This window comes from Cervus elaphus, chromosome 3, assembly GCF_910594005.1.
Source record: "Cervus elaphus chromosome 3, mCerEla1.1, whole genome shotgun sequence".
Lineage (NCBI taxonomy): Eukaryota > Metazoa > Chordata > Mammalia > Artiodactyla > Cervidae > Cervus > Cervus elaphus.
Genome location: NC_057817.1, coordinates 6,207,698 through 6,224,822, shown reverse-complemented (window position 1 = coordinate 6,224,822; position 17,125 = coordinate 6,207,698). Strand labels below are relative to the sequence as shown.

Genomic DNA, 17,125 nt, shown 5'->3' with positions numbered 1-17,125 from the left:
CTCACAGTTGTGTTCTAATACTACCTCAAGAACTGTCTCTTATAGAAGCTACACAGACAAACTTTTGAGTCTGATGTGGCTGCTCTTCTCTGGGATCCCGTTGGCCCCCTGGGTGTGCCTTTAATCTGGCGTTTATCACTTTATACTATAGCGATTACTTTGCTTGTGTCTCTCCCACTAGTTTGTAAGATAGCATTATGACCCTGGTGTCTAGCACACTGTCTGACCTGTGGTAGGTGTTAAATCAAAATCTCTTGACAGGATACATGTGAGATTTAGTAACAGCAACTGTTAATGGGAAATAGATGGGGAAATGATGGAAACCTCGAAAGACTTTATTTTCTTGGGCTCCAAATTCACTGCAGATGATGACTGCAGTCTTGTGAGAGTCCTAAATGGTCCTGTGTCCACCTGGGGATCACGATGACTTTGGACTGACCGGTTGTTAAAGATCCAGTCACCAGATCCCTTCCCTGGAGTGTGGCTGCAACTTCCTCTGGCGAGCCTTTCGGGTGTAGCATTGACTGGAATTCCCAGAAGGGCAGGCTGCTGGAATTTCACTGAGTTGACAGAAGAGGCTGTGGAATCTATCTGTGCCTCCTTGCTAAGATGTGCTCATTAATAAGCGTCTGTACATGTGGCAGAATTTACTCTGAAATTTGTTTCGTTATAGCTGGATAGTGAGGATAGAAGCAATAGCTAGTTCTCACCAAACTCAGAGATTTGAGGGAGGGAGGGGACGTCAGAGTTACTACAAAGAATCTATTACTTGTGTGCAACTAAACTAGCTACTCCTAAATTAGCTGTCAGTTCTTGGTCAGACACAGCAGTAGGCAACACAGACGCAAATATGGCATGGCACAATGCCGACAATAGTAGAGTTAAAAATTCCAAAACCGAACTCATGATCACTATCGCAAGCATAAACGAGGCACAGCAGAGCATGGAAGAGCTGTCCATGTCATTCCAGGGGAATAATATGAATAATAACACACCATCCTGAAAATACTCGTTTATTAAGATATTATTGAGATGGCAATTAAAAGGTTCTACATATCAATAAAAGCTGAAACAGCAAAGGTTTTGGAATTTGGCCATGGAGATTTTAGAAAAGTATGAATGGATACACATTGTCAAATTTCTCTCTTTAATAACTCATATAAGCTGATTTGTATAGTTTTGGGGTATGCAAAATTATTTGGAGGGATTTGAATAAAAAAATTACCTCTCTCTGAAAGATTTTATGCAAGGAGAAAACAATCATGGTCCCTGTTGTATTTAAGTATTCTTTTTATCAAGTTAGAATGGGATTTCTGAACCATGGTTGAATGCATTTATTATATAAATGAAGATTCCTCACCTTTCTAACTCTCTGTGAGTTTTTTGAGGGTTTTAGATGATGAGAAAGCCAATGTGAAACAAATGACTGCAATTCAAGGAAATCACTTATCAAAGTTGGACACTTATTCAGTAGTTGAAGAGATTCTTGTAGAACTTTTAAGTTGTCAAGGAACAGTAATTTGGGAGAAGTATTCAGATGACCACTAAATTAAGGAGAAGTATGTGCTTACAGGAACATTTTAATACAAATGATGTGGAAAGAGCACAAGTATTAAAGTCACAATACTGCTTTCAAACTTGAGCCCTGGTGTAAATCAGTTATAGGACTTTGGGAAGCAAGTTAGTATCACTGAGTCTCTACTTCTTCATCTGAAGGTTGAATATAGATATACAAATGGATATAATTAAAGATGTAAATGTAAATACATATCTAGGTACAGTATTTAGCACAATCTAGCAGACAAATGTAACATATAATTCCTTTGTTTTCTTGCTTGAAATAATCAAAGTTTTCCTTATTTTTTTCTGATTAATCCCTAATGGCAATCTTAAAAACCGTTTGTTTTTTTCACCTTTTTTAAAAGAGCTATTGTTTTAAAGAGATGTATATCATACGTAGAAATAATTTGTATGTCATCATTTACTCCTGCATCTAATAAACTTCTCATTATTATCAATTCTCTTCCTTTATCAATGAATGAAATTAAAAATCTTGTATTAAGTCTATCAATTATTTAGTGATCAGTAATAAAATACCCTGGTGGTTCAAATGGTAAAAAAATCTGCCTTCAATGGAAGAGACCCAGGTTCAATCCCTGGGTTGGGAGGAGCCCCTGGAAAAGGAAATGGCAACCCACTCCAGTATCCTTGCCTGGAGAATACCATGGACAGAAGAGCCTGGAGAACTACAGTCCATGGGATCACAGAGTTGGACATGACTGAGTGACTAACACACACACATAAGGAAGACTAATTTTATATCCATAGAGACTTTAGGCAACGTTCCTAATATGCTTGATGTGTTACATTAAGACAATTGTTTGTCTGTAATTCTATAAGTGATTTTTTTCCAAAGATGGCTGCAATAATACATCATCCCATGTAGTGTTCTTGCATAGTGAATTTGGCTTCACATCAGGAAATGGGATCCATTTCCCCTCTGCTTGGTTCTGGATAACTTGTTACTTGTTTGTAACAATGGTTTTGGCTGCATTAATGCTGTTACTTCTCAGATTAGGCAAGAAACAGTCACCTAATTTCTGCCATATTTGTTGATACTTTTAAGCGACAAGGTAAGAAGTCAGACTACATGAGACTGAAAAATTGCAGAGGCCAAATGCACATGCTGTAATCAATAGCCAGATCTGAATTCCCAGCCAATAGCAGGTATCAATTATCTGCCAGGTGAGTGAGTCATTTTGGGTTAATTTCAGGCCCATCTCACTATATTTATATGATAGACTCCAAATGAGAACCACCCAGCTGAACTCTTAGTACTTCCAAATCCTTTTATTTTTCTTCTAAATTTCAGATTTTTTGAGGTATAATTGATCCATAACTTTGTGAACAAAATAAAATGGTTGCTTTAAGCTGTTAAGTTTTGGGGTTAATTTTTTGGCTTCCCTGGTAGCTCAGCTGGTAAAGAATCTGCCTGCAATGCAAGAGACCCCAGTTCAGTTCCTGGGTCAAGAAGATGCCTACAGAAGGGATAGGTTACCCACTCCAGTATTCTTGGGCTTCTCTGGTGGCTCAGCTGGTAAAGAATCTGCCTGCAATGTGGGAGACCTGGGTTCAATCCCTGGTTTGGGAAGATCTCCTGGAGAAGGGAAAGGCTACCCACTCCAGTATTCTGGCATGGAGAATTCCATGGGGTTACAAAGATTCAGACACAACTGAACGACTTTCTCCTTCACTTTCATGTCAAACTTTGAATAAAGCAAGGATATTAAAAACATTCTGTCAAGTATTCAGGGGATTTAACTAATATGGCAACAGTTTATAAAATTCTTTGGAGACACTAAAGGAGAAAACAGAAATGATATGTCTGTGATTTCAGTTGTGTGGTAGAAAGTTATCTGATAGAATGTGTGATACATAGACTCTAAAATGTTATACTTTATAAAAGATCACCAAATTGAATAGTAATGTAAAACCTTGCAGAACATGTATTTTACCACTATAGCAGTTACTCTTTATATTATGTTAGTTCTGGCAACTAGTGAGTTTATTTATTATGGTCTTAGATTAAGCATCATGTAATTTTCTTGCTGAAAATATTTTATTTCCTCTAACAGTTTCACCAATGACTCAGATAAATATAACATAATTTGTGGAGATAATAGTTTATGTTTGGTTCTTATTCCTATAAAATACAGAAAAGAATAGACGAGATCCCCCCAGTCCTACTCCAAGAAGAGAAGCAGGCTTTTGTTTTTATTGTTCCAAGATATGAAGTAGAAATGCCAACAACTCCATTCAGGGCCTAAAGTTCTATCTGGAGTGGGGTGTGTGTGCTGTGTGTGTGTGTGTGTGTGTGTGTGTGTGTGTGTGTGTGTGAGTTGCTCTGTCATGTTTGACTCTTTGTGACTCCATGGACTTTAGCCTGCTTTGCTCCTCTGTCCACGAAATTCTCCAGGCAAGAATACTGGAGTGGGTAACCGTTCCCTTCTCCAGGGGATCGTCCCGACCCAGGAAATGAACCCCAGTCTCCTGTACTGCAGGCAGATTCTTTACTGTCTGAACACAAGGGAAGCCCAGGGGGCGTGTAAGGAGATTATAATGGATAGTGGGCCCACCTGGGGCGGAAGAGTAAATATTGAGTTTTTATTGAGACCGAGAAGGAAGAGTTTTCCTATGCTAGATCTTCATGGTACAAAGTAGAATAAAAAATGCTTTCTGTCCTCAAGCAGGCTTATGGATCCTGGATATTGCAGATCCAGAAGTCAGTGATTATAATAACTGTGATAAGTGATTGACAACATATAGAAAAAATACTCTAAGTGACCGTGTGTGTGTGTGTATATATGTCATACAAAAGGGGAAAAGACAAGATCATACATAAACAAGTTGAAATGGAGCCACCTAAGGCAATGAAGGCTGGAAGACAAGGCTAAGTTTTGACACATTTGATGCATTTGCTATTTATGTTTTTCTTTGTATATTAGTGTCATTTAGAAGGTGACTATTTGTGAAATTTCTTGTGAACAGTTTTAAAACCACTTTCAAGTTTCATCTGTAATGTCAGAAATATTAGTGCTCTTTTTTTTTTTATACCCTCCATAACATTCTCTTTACCCTTTATATCACTTTGCCACTGGTATTGTCCAAATCAATTATTATCTTCCTTGAGAAGACAATTGACATCTATAGTTGTTCATTACTACATTCTCATTGTCTGGCACAGTTCTTGGCTTTGTGTCTGGCACATAAATACGAAATAAATATTTGTTCATTGATATAATACTAAAATTGTATCTACCTTAATAATTCCAATACATTCGGATCATTTTTATATCATATATTTATCTTGTCTATCCTGTCATATTTTTTATGATTTCTTTGTGAAAAACTGACATTTTTGTAAGTTGATTATGTTCCAAAAATTACTGGAGTTATTTAAATTCCGCACCAACTTCTCCTTCTGAATGTTTCCTTCTCACCTTTTTAAATGATCACTTTTATCTTCTCCTCTTTATTATTTAGGAATCACTAAAGTGAGTAGTCAGTTTATAAGACATCTAAAGATTTATTTTGAGTTCTCCTGTAACATTTTAGTCATCAGTGTTCTAAGTGGTCTCTTTCAGCGTGGCTCCTATAGTCACCAAGCAGTAGGGACAACTTGAGATTAGAGTCTTAGACCACCTGCTCTCTCTTTAGACTTTTGGAGACATCACTCCACTGTCTTTGGTAGTCCGAGGCACTCTTCAATTTGGTTTCCTGGTAGGAATCTGTTTACTATTCTTCTGCTTTTGAAATTTAGAGAATTCCTTTTTTCTCCCTGGAAATTTAAGACTTTTATTAAGACATATCCCAGTATTGACTTCAGCTTGTTCATTTAACACTGGACATTTTCTAATTTTTCCATTTCTCACTTTGGTTATTTTTAATTTCAGAATTTTATGTTATAATGTCGATTATCAACTTTGCTCTACTATTCAGGAGTTTTCTCTGCATATTTTAAGGCTGGACTGCAATGGTATAATATCCATATTCCTTATATTAAATATTTGCTGTTCTCCACATTTTTCTTGACTACCTCTGTTTCATAAACAGCATGTTTATATGCAGCTCTGTCCTTTTCTTGGCTTAAAGATCTTTCTCAGTGAAGTCAGATTACTATTTCCCAGTTTTCCTCTGTTACTTTGAAAGCTCCCCTGTCCCATCCCCAAGTTAGGACCTATCAATTGTATCTTCTGAGCAAGCTTTTCCTCAGGGCTCAGTCAGAGGAAGTCATCTTTTAGAAAAATGGAGTAAAAATATATGCCTCATGTGTGTATGTTTACACACACTGTTATTTTGTCCAATCCCTGTAGAGTATTATTTTCCAACTAAATCACTGAATTCTAGTTTCTTTGTCAAGAGTCTCACTGGTGTTCCTTATGGTCGGCTAATTCTGAAGCTATAGATAAAGACTAATCTTAATTGAAAGTGTTTAGCCTAATTGCTTTTTACCCTTAAGCAGGCCCATAGTTCTTCTTTGTTATTTCCTTCAGCAAGTTTATACTGAGTACTTCCTATATGCCAGGCACTGTGCATGCCCTGAGAGAATACAAACACAAGCCACCTAGGTACTACACTTGTGTGACTATCTTATGTGGGAAACAGCTGTGTGGTATGAATATAAGCCAAATTATAAAATATCGGGAATTATGGAAGCCCCAGCCATGTGATGGTGGTGGCTAATCAGAGGAAAATGCTTATAGGAATCAAACCCAGAGATACTTCTGAAAGGACGAGGAGAGTCAGTGAGTATCAGGGACAGGGATGGGAGAAGCGTGGAGGAGAAAGGCATGAGCAAATGCACAGAAGTAAGGGCCAGTTTAGGAGGTGGGGTGTGTGTGTGCGTGTGTGTGTGTGTTCCCATCCATTTTTCTTTGACTGGAATTTGACTAGTCCATCAAGGAGTGACAGAAGCCCAGAGGAATTGGTAAGAGCCGGTCCTGGATAGTCTTGCATGCCTTATAAAGGGACTTGGATTTTATGCTAAGTGTGAGTGATTTTTAATCTTTCAATAATGTTCCCCTATGAGAACTTGTTGACAGCATTGGAACTCCTCAGAATAGCGGGGAGAGACTTACACATGTTCATAGATTAAAGGGCTTCCACTCAAAGACAGTTCATATCTTCTGCTCTAAATGCAAGCAAATGACAAAATATTAAAAGAACTTAGAGGACGATAAAAAGTAATTTTGTGTGTGCATTTAAAATAAAGAATAAAATGAAAACTCAATAACATTGTGTGGGAAGGGATTGTGAAAGATGACATGATTGGTTGGGGTAGAGGTAAAAATACTGTTAAATTTTGCTAAAAATTACAGTGAAGTACTCATGTCACCATTTTAGTTGAAGTCACCAAAAAGAATAAAAATGCAATCTACAGCTTTAAAAACCATTACAGAAAAAATAAAACATAAAAACGGACATATACACATTGCTATATTTAAAACGGATAACCAACAAGGGCCTATTGTAGAGCACGTGGAACTCTGCTCAATGTTATGTGGTGGCCTGGAGGGGAGGGGAGATGGGGGAGAATGGATACATATATATGTATGGCTGAGGTGCTTTGCTATTCAGCTGAAACTATCACAAAATTGTTAATCAGGTATACCCCAATAAAAAATGAAACAGTTAAACAGTATTTATCAAATGGAAGATAAGTGGGGAAGGAATCTAAGAAAAACTTTGGATAAACAGAAACCACAAAATAAGATTGTAATGAAATCATAATATAGTAGTAACCATAATAAATACAATTGGGCTAATTTTACCAGGCAGATTTTTATCACATTGAATAATAAGAATAAAAATTTTAGGCACATTCTGCTTGTAAGGGACACCCAAATTAAACAACTAATCCCCTAAGTTAAAACTACACAGAAATGGGTGAGGAAATATATACTATTCAAAAAACTATATATCCTTCAAAAAAAGTTAATCTGGTCAAATTAATATTGGGCAAAATAAGCCAAAAAGCATTTACGAGAATAAAGCAAGGGTACTACATAAGAATGATAAGGTCAAAGCGAAGATTAAAAAATATGAGGTACTGATGGAGTAGTAGGTAGCTTGGGACAAGATGGGGTCAATGGTATACACGATGAATTTTAAGATTTTTGGAGAAAGAGTTCAGGTGGTTGAGAATGGGCATAACCTAATTGTCTGCAGGTCTCTCTTGTGGTTAGAAAAATTGGGGTAAAAGTGGGGGAGGGGGATGCATTTTCCCTTGTGTCCACTGGTTTTCTAAAAAGCTCCCTAGACTTCCCTGGTGGTGCAGAGAATAAGAATTTGCCAGTTGATGCAGGGGACACAGGTTTGATCTCTGGTCCAGGAGGATCCCACATGCCACGGGGCAACTAAGCCCACGTGCCCCAACTACTGAACCTGTGCTCTAGAGCCCGCGTGCCACAACTACCAAGCCTGCAGTGCTGAAAATCCTGAAGCCCCAAGCGTCTAGAGCCCACGCTGATCAACAAGAGAAGCCCCCACAGTGAGGAGCGCTTGCACACAGTGAAGAGTAGTGTCCACGCGCCCACAACCAGAGAAAGGCTGTGTACAGCACCGAAGACCCAGTGCAGTCAGAAATAAACAGCTACATTAAATAAATGAAATTATGTGTCTATACATATATATAAGCTCACTTTGAAGCATTCCCAGATTATTCTGGCAGGCTTGAAAGTGGTATTTCATATGCTCCCAGGACCATTCTGCCAGCTGCATTAACTGAACTTGTGGTCAACTCTTCAAGGTTAAGTTCCTAATCTTAGTACTGGACCAACTACCTCCTCTCAAGACCATGTGATTCATATCTTTCTTTATGGGTTTGCTGAAGAATGGTATTTACACAATCAGCAAGAGAAGGTTGGCTACTCAATGAAAGTTTACTACATGTATTTTGACAAAACTACAAAACATCATAGTCAACAAAAGAGTCTGAAATGCAGTACTTGGATGCAATCTCAAAAACGACAGAATGATCTCTGTTAGTTTCCAAGGCAAACCATTCAATATCACGGTAATGCAAGCCTATGCCCCAACCAGTAATGCTGAAGAAGCCAAAGTTGAACAGTTCTATGAAGACCTACAAAATCTTTTAGAGCTAATACCCCAAAAAGATGTCCTTTTCATTATAGGGGACTGGAATGCAAACAAGGAAGTCAAGAAACACCTGGAGTAACAGGCAAATTTGGCCTTGGAGTACGGAATGAAGCAGGGCAAAGGCTAATAATAGAATTTTGCCAAGAGAACACACTGGTCATAGCAAACACCCTCTTCCAACAATACAAGAGAAGACTCTACACATGGACATCACCAGATGGCCAACACTGAAATCAGATTGATTATATTCTTTGCAGCCAAAGATGGAGCAGCTCTATACAGTCAGCAAAAACAAGACCAGGAGTTGACTGTGGCTCAGATCATGAACTCCTTATTGCCAAATTCAGACTTAAACTGAAGAAAGTAGGGATAACCACTAGACCATTCAGGTATGACCTAAATCAAACCCTTTATGACTATATAGTGGAAGTGAGAAATAGATTTAAGGGACTAGATCTGATAGACAGACAGCCTGATGAACTATGGATGGAGGTTTGTGACATTGTACAAGAGAGAGGGATCAAGACCATCCCCAAAGAAAAGAAATGCAAAAAGGCAAAATGGTTGTTTGAGGAGGCCATATAAATAGCTGTGAAAAGAAGAGAAGTGAAAAGCAAAGGAGAAAAGGAAAGATATTCCCATTTGAATGCAGAGTTCCAAAGAATAGCCAGGAGAGATAAGAAGGCCTTCCTCAGCGATCAATGCAAAGAAATAGAGGAAAACAGCAGAATGGGAAAGACTAGAGATCTCTTCAAGAAAATTAGAGCTACCAAGGGAACATTTCATGCAAAAATGGGCTCAATAAAGGACAGAAATGGTATGGACCTAACAGAAGCAGGAGATATTAAGAAGAGGTGGCAAGAATACAGAGAAGAACTGTACAAAAAAGATCTTCATGACAAAGATAATCACAATGGTGTGATCACTCACCTAGAGCCAGACATCCTGGAATGTGAAGTCAAGTGAGCCTTAGAAAGCATTACTACAAACAAAGTTAGTGGATGTGATGGAATTCCCGTTGAGCTATTTCATATCCTGAAAGACGATGCTGTGAAAGTGCTGCACTCAATATGCCAGAAATTTGGAAAACTCAGTAGTGGCCACAGGACTGGAAAAGGTCCGTTTTCATTCCAATCCAAAAGAAAGGCAATCCCAAAGAATGTTCAAACTACTGTACAATTGCACTCATCTCACATGCTAGTAAAGTAATGCTCAAAATTCTCCAAGCCAGGCTTCAGCAATACATGAACCTAGAACTTCCAGATGTTCAAGGTGGTTTTAGAGAAGGCAGAGGAACCAGAGATCAAATTGCCAGTATCCAAAGGATCATCGAAAAAGCAAGGGAGTTCCAGAAAAACATCTGTTTCTGCTTTATTGTCTATGCCAAAGTCTTCAACTGTGTGGATCACAATAAACTGGAAAATTCTTCAGAGATGGGAATACCAGACCACCTGACCTGCCTCTTGAGAAACCTGTATGCAGGTCAGGAAGCAACAGTTAGAACTGGACATGGAACAACAGACTGGTTCCCATCAGGAAAAGGAGTACGTCAAGGCTGTATATTGTCACCCTGCTTATTTAACTTATATGCAGAGTACATCATGAGAAACACTAGGCTGGAAGAAGCACAAGCTGGAATCAAGATTGCTGGGAGAAATATCAATAACCTCAGATATGCAGATGACAGCACCCTTATAGAAGGAAGTGAAGAGGAGCTAAAAAGCCTCTTGATGAAAGTGAAAGAGGAGAGTGAAAAAGTTGGCTTAAATCTCAACATTCAGAAAACTAAGATCATGGCATCTGGTCCCAGCACCTCATGGGAAATAGATGGGGAGACAGTGGAAACAGTGACAGACTTTATTTCTTTGGGCTCCAAAATCACTGCAGATGGTGACTGCAGCCATGAAATTAAAAGACGCTTATTCTTTGGAAAGAAAGTTATGACCAACCTGGATAGCATATTAAAAAGCAGAGACATTACTTTGCCAACAAAGTTCCATCTGGTCAAGGCTATGGTTTTTCCAGTGGTCATGTATGGATGTGAGAGTTGGACTGTGAAGAAAGCTGAGCGCCGAAAAATTAATGCTTTTGAACTGTGGTGTTGGAGAAGACTCTGGAGAGTCCCTTGCACTGCAAGGAGATCCAACCAGTCCATCCTGAGGGAGATAAGTCCTGGGTGTTCATTGGAAAGACTGATGCTGAAGCTGAAACTCCAATACTTTGGCCACCTCATGTGAAGAGTTGACTCATTGGAAAAGACCCTGATGCTTGGAGAGATTGGGGGCAGGAGGAGAAGGGGATGACAGAGGATGAGATGGCTGGATGGCATCACCGACTTGATGGGCATGAGTTTGAGTGAACTCTGGGAGTTTATGATGGACAGGGAGGCCTGGCGTGCTGTGATTCATGGGGTCGCAAAGAGTCGGACATGACTGAGCGACCGTACTGACTGACTGACTGACAAAACATCAACCGAGATTGTCCTTGTCAGTGAAGGTTCATGTATTAAAGATCTTTTCTTGCATTAAAGAGATTTTTCTGTTTTATATTCCACACTCTTTCTCTTGCCATAGAATACATGGTTGTCAGTGGTCTATATCCCTTCTATAGAAGGCAGAAATGAAAGGGAGTTAAGAGGCTGGTGAGCACATATTAAGGCAGGAAATGAATGTTAGGTCAGATTTAAATCCGGGGTAAAATTGAAAGCCTATTCCTTGAAATGACTGCTAGGCTTTGCACTCATTGAACAATTCAAGCCTTAGCTAGGACCTCTCTTCTGAAGGCTATCAGGCATAACTTGGAGCTGAAGTCAGCTATTGGGCAGATTTCAGGCAGTCAGGATAAATCCAGACTGGCTTTTCTCATTTGCTACATTGTTTCAGTCTGCATGGCAGATGGTAGAGTCCTGGTTTAAAATGACATCACTGGATTAGGATGACAGCTTCTGGGGTGTTCAAATTTCAACCATATTTTGAAGGTAGAGTCGTAAATGATATTCTAATGCTGCAAATGATACATAACAATATGTATGACCTCCAACCCATCCATATGCATGCTATGATACTGTCCAATGTTTTATAAATATCAACTGCTAACTACTGAGCCCTTCCAATTAAGTTTAGTGGATTGACCACTCTTGTCCATTAGCTCTCCCTCCAAAAACTTCACTAAAATACCAGTGAAGAATCAAAAAAGGATTAACCACCAGGATAAAGACAACAGAAGAGACAAGTATGGATGAAAGACTTCGAAAAATGTTTAGACAACAAAATGTTGGGGGAGATTTGATGGATTTGGGTAGAAGAATAGAAATCCAAATGCCTACAGGAGGTGAAGTACCTACAAGAACTGATCTAATTTGCCTTGCAGAATGCCTAGAACAAGACAGGTATGATGAGCAACATGATTGGTTTAGTACCTGTACATCGGTTGAATTGCCTGCTCCCCGGCACTTCCCTGAGAAGTCAGGGAACTTCCTTACCACATCCATCCTTCAGGGCACCAGGTGCAGTCTGGAGAAACTACGCCACAGAGCTCTGGATTCAGCGACAGCAGATACAGGATAAGGTAGGGGTGACTGTTGGCACTAAGAACAGTGGCGTTATATAAACATCTACATATTAAAATGCTGGACGAGCAGGCTGCTTCTCCTGCTTTGTTAGACAGCAGGGTTTATACCCTCCACCAACCCACACCTAGACACTTCCTCCAATCAGCTTCTCATTTTCACGTATTAAGGAGTGCCGATAATCACTGGACGTTTGAGAAAAGACCACTCAAGAAGCAGAGCCAAAAATAACTAGAAAAAAAAGAAATGTGGACAAAAGCAACCAATGGAACAGAGAACTAAAAGGAAGTCATAGTTTATCATCAAGGGTAGAAAAAAAGATTATTTGTTGATGAGACAAAATGGGATATTATGAAAAAAGGAAAATCAAAGAACAGTTTTTAACCTTGGAAATTAAAGATATGATGAACAAGAAGAGCTTTGCTTCAGTTTCTGCTGAAGAGTTGCTGGGAGACCAGAGTCCGCAGGAGGAGCTGCTGCCAGTAGGAGGGTGGGCATGGGCAGTGGCACCGAGCTTGACCGTGAGGCTGCGGCGGAGACGGCAGAGGCGGGGGCATGGTGGGTGCTTGCTGGGGGACTGTTGAGCTGCTGGGTCACTGACCCAGGTGGAGTCCGTCTGTTCCTCTGTGCTCACCCCTCTCCAGACCACAGGCTCCCTCTCCCATCTAATGAAGGATGGAGGGGACATAGGTCTTGGGAGTCTGGAAGAAGGTCAGCTCTCTGAGCTGCTGAAACTCTACCTGCAACAGGAACAGAAGTTCCAACCACAAAAAAATGACTGAGCCTGTTGAAGGCTACTTCTGAGAACAAGAACATGGTGTGTTGAAGACAGAGACATGTTGAGATTTAAGGGCTTTTAGCACCTTTTAAAATTTTCAATCTTGCACATAAACTTTTATCCTGGTTGCCAATATTCTAGACAGATTCTTGGCTTTTATGAAGGTGGACACTAAAATTTGTCTTTCACTGGAGTCTATTGTTTTTGCTGGCTGCCAAAATAGTTGAAAAAGAATGCAATGTTTCATCTACTCAAGAAGTAATCCGGATTAGTCAATGTAAATGCATTGCTTCTGACAGAAAACAAAGGAAAAAAGTAATTTTGGGAAAAAAAATCAGAACTATGAAATGGAACATACTGCTTATTAAACTTTTTTTTTGCTTACACAAGACTATTATACTTCATATTTCAGAAAGGAAAGAAATATTGAGCTTTGATAAATTGGAAGCTCTGCTTAAAGATTGCAATTTTCTAGTAGTCTTTTCAAAAGCAAAGCCACCTGTATTAGTTTTGTGCCTTTTCAATCCTTAAGTAGAAACATAATTCATTAAATTACTGCAACTTCTCTGGCTTGTTATAAAGCATTCAAAAATTAATGATACTGAGTCCTGTTACTGGAGGGAAATATCTTCTAAAAGACTAGCTGAATATTTTTTCTTGAATGTTGCAAGGAACCGGTTTGGATTACTTCCAGGTACAGAGCCCAGACCATCTAAGACAGCAACTACAATGTTACTGAGTTGTCAACAATACCACAGGATTGTTGTCTTGATGAAAGTGAAAGTGAAGCCTTGGAAGACGTGAGTTTCAGAGGATCAGGTCTCAGCAGTTCTCTCCCCAGGTCAGTGATCAAAGACGTGCTGTCTTTTTCAACTTGAAAGTGGCACAGTCTCTGTGCTTTCCGTTTTAGAAATCTAATTGCACTGGGTCAGACTTCAAAGTATACATATAACTTATGAGTAATAAATAGGAAAGTAGGTAGTTTTTGGTCCGGTCCCTATATAGGCAGGAATACAAAGATGGAAACACCTCTTGTCAATAATTATTCAAATCAGATCTGGTCTATTTTCATATTTTAAGCTATCAAATGGGTTGTTGGTGGTGGTTTACTTGTTAAGTTGTGTCCGACTCTTTGCAACTCCATAGACTGTAACCTGCCAGGCTACTCTGTCTATGGGGATTCTCCAGGTAAGAATACTGGACTGGGTTGCCAATTTCTTCTCCAGGGGATCTTCCTGACCAGGTATCAAACCCACATCTCTTACATCTCCTGCACTGGCAGGCAGGTTCTTTATCACTAGTGCCATGAGAAGCCCCCCATTGAATGGTTTAGGACCCTACTCCTCAAATGATTGAAAATAATTTGTGTTGACACTTTCACTTTTTTCTTTGATTTAAATAATTTTTAGCTATTTTTCCATATGGATAGCATATTTCATCAGTAAGGATATAGGGAGTCAGAGAGGATCTTTTTTCCCCTGATGAAATATCAAGTAGAAGACTGAAATCTGCTGAGAATAGAGTCTGAGTGAAGATGAGTTTTGAGGGAAGTGCAAGTTCTGAAGTATGTTTTGAGGGGAAAGGTGGAGGGAACAAGGATGAGTACTGAGCGTGATCCTGAGGTTCCAGTCAAGGCTGAAAACCATGAATCTAAAGTAGTGTCAAATCAAAGAATTAGGAGATTTTTATCTGGTATTCTCAAATATCAAAATAATGGAATATTACTCAACCATTAAAAGGAATTCATTTGAATCAGTTCTAATGAGATGGATGAAACTGGAGCCCATTATACAGAGTGAAGTAAGCCAGAAAGATAAAGAACATTACAGCATACTAACACATATATATGGGATTTAGAAAGATGGTAATGATAACCCTATATGCAAAACAGAAAAAGAGACACAGATGTATAGAACAGACTTTTGGACTCTGTGGGAGAAGGCGAGGGTGGGATGTTTTGAGAGAACAGCATCGAAACATGTATATTATCTAGGGTGAAACAGATCATCAGCCCAGGTGGGATGCATGAGACAAGTGCTCGGGGCTGGTGCACTGGGAAGACCCAGAGGGATCGGGTAGAGAGGGAGGTGGGAGGGGGGATCGGGATGGGGAACACATGTAAATCCACGGCTGATTCATGTCAATGTATGACAAAACCCACTACAATATTGTAAAGTAATTAGCCTCCAACTAATACACATTTAAAAAAATGAAAAAAAAAATGTAAAAACAAAAAAGGTGAAGTGTCACTGCTCCAGGGTTTGGGTTTTACAGGTTGCTGATGATGTTGAACTTTAGACAAACAACCCTGAAGTTCAAGGTCAGTAAGAAAGAAGCCTAGCCCAGGATTGAACTGGTAAATCCAAAATGGGGAATCCAGGTACTGGAGGTTTTGTGGAAATTGTTGTGCAGATTTGGTGGGAAGGATAGTATGAGAAAGGTGAAAAAAATTGTTTGCAAAGTATAGAATATGGAACTTCAAAATTTCTGAGTGAACTATCAACATATGCCCTTTGGAGAAAGGCTGTAGTGCAGAGGAGGAAAGGATAAGGTGAAAGAGGTCTAGGGAATTTGAAGTCAGGATGCCACCTTTTGTCTACATGAACACTAAAATCTTGGAGAATTATGGCAAAATATTGCAGAAAAGACTGTGATCCAGATCCAAAAGGCTACATTCAATGAAATGACCTCAACAAGGATGATATATGATAAATAGCCTTAAATGAGGATGGATTTCTTTAGTCAGATGGGAGAGTAAAGGTCAGGAAGAAGAATTAGGGAATCAGGGAAATGTCACCTCCCTGTCTCTTAATATCCACTTATCTGTGAATATGGGGAAAAGAGTAGCTTTCAACAGAGAGGCTTATAGGAATCCTGAAAGTCATAATTAATCAAGGTCTGTCTTTCTGTAGCAGGTGGCATTAGTGGCCAATGCTGGGGACATAAAAGATGAGGGTTTGAACCCTGGGTAAGGAAGATGCCCTGGAGGAAGACATAGCAACCCACCCAGTATTCTAGCCTGGAGAATCCCATGGACAGAGGAGCTGGGCAGCCTACAGTCTATGGGGTCAGAAAGAGTCGGATGCGACTGAAGCGGCTTAGCACGTCTTGAAGCAAGTTTCCATGCTTGGCAAACAATGTCATACACCTCAGAGTAACAGAAACTCAGATCCATTCTGAAGTAGGATGCCAAATTTATGTACATGTTAATGATAAAACAGCAAATGTCAAAGAAAATTTACACTTCTGAACTGCTGCTTTGAGCTAGTCCTCTGGTTATTCAAAGATTCTCTTTTTCACTGTCATCTATGTGGAAAAAAAACTTTAAAATTATCTAGGAGGTAAAGGGAGGGGGAGACCCTGAAAGAAAAGAAAAGAACACAAGGCATTCATTATCCACAGAAAAGAATCTTGCATGGCAACGAATAGGGTGGGTGTTGGGTAGTTTAACAGAGAGATCAGGAAATTTGAAAATAGTAATAGTGCAGGAGCCCAGGAAAAGAACAGAGGAGAAAGTGCAGGATGTTGTCATTTTTCAGTGATTAAGAAAAATAGGAATGAAGATTGTACACATGTGATTGTTCTTGGATATTTTCCATTTTAACTTTTGCAAAAATCATTTGTGTGCAGGCAGTACTGTACTCTGCTTGTCTGAGGCATGTAGTGAGGACTACATGGGGAGGAGATTTCAACCAGTTTTAAGAGTGCTGAAAAATCCAGGGCTTTTTCTCACTATGGGCTTTTTTTTTTTTTTTCATTTATTTTTATTAGTTGGAGGCTAATTACTTTACAATATTGTAGTGGGTTTTGTCATACATTGACATGAATCAGCCATGGATCTACACGTATTCCCCATCCCGATCCCCCCTCCCACCTCCCTCTCCACCCGATTCCTCTGGGTCTTCCCAGTGCACCAGGCCCGAGCACTTGTCTCATGCATCCCACCTGGGCTGGTGATCTGTTTCACTATAGATAATATACATCCAGGGCTTTTTCTTTTTTTCTTTTTTTTAAATTTTTTATTAGTTGGAGGCTAATTACTTTACAATATTGTAGTGGGTTTTGTCATACATTGACATGAATCAGCCATGGAGTTACACGTATTCCCCATCCCGATCCCC

At 39.4% G+C, this 17,125-nt stretch overlaps 1 pseudogene; it reads left to right on the top strand.

Moving 5' to 3' along the window:
- Window positions 1–12,894: 12,894 nt before the first annotated feature.
- On the top strand, window positions 12,895–13,882 carry LOC122685928 (annotated as a pseudogene).
- The last annotated feature ends 3,243 nt before the right edge of the window (window positions 13,883–17,125 follow it).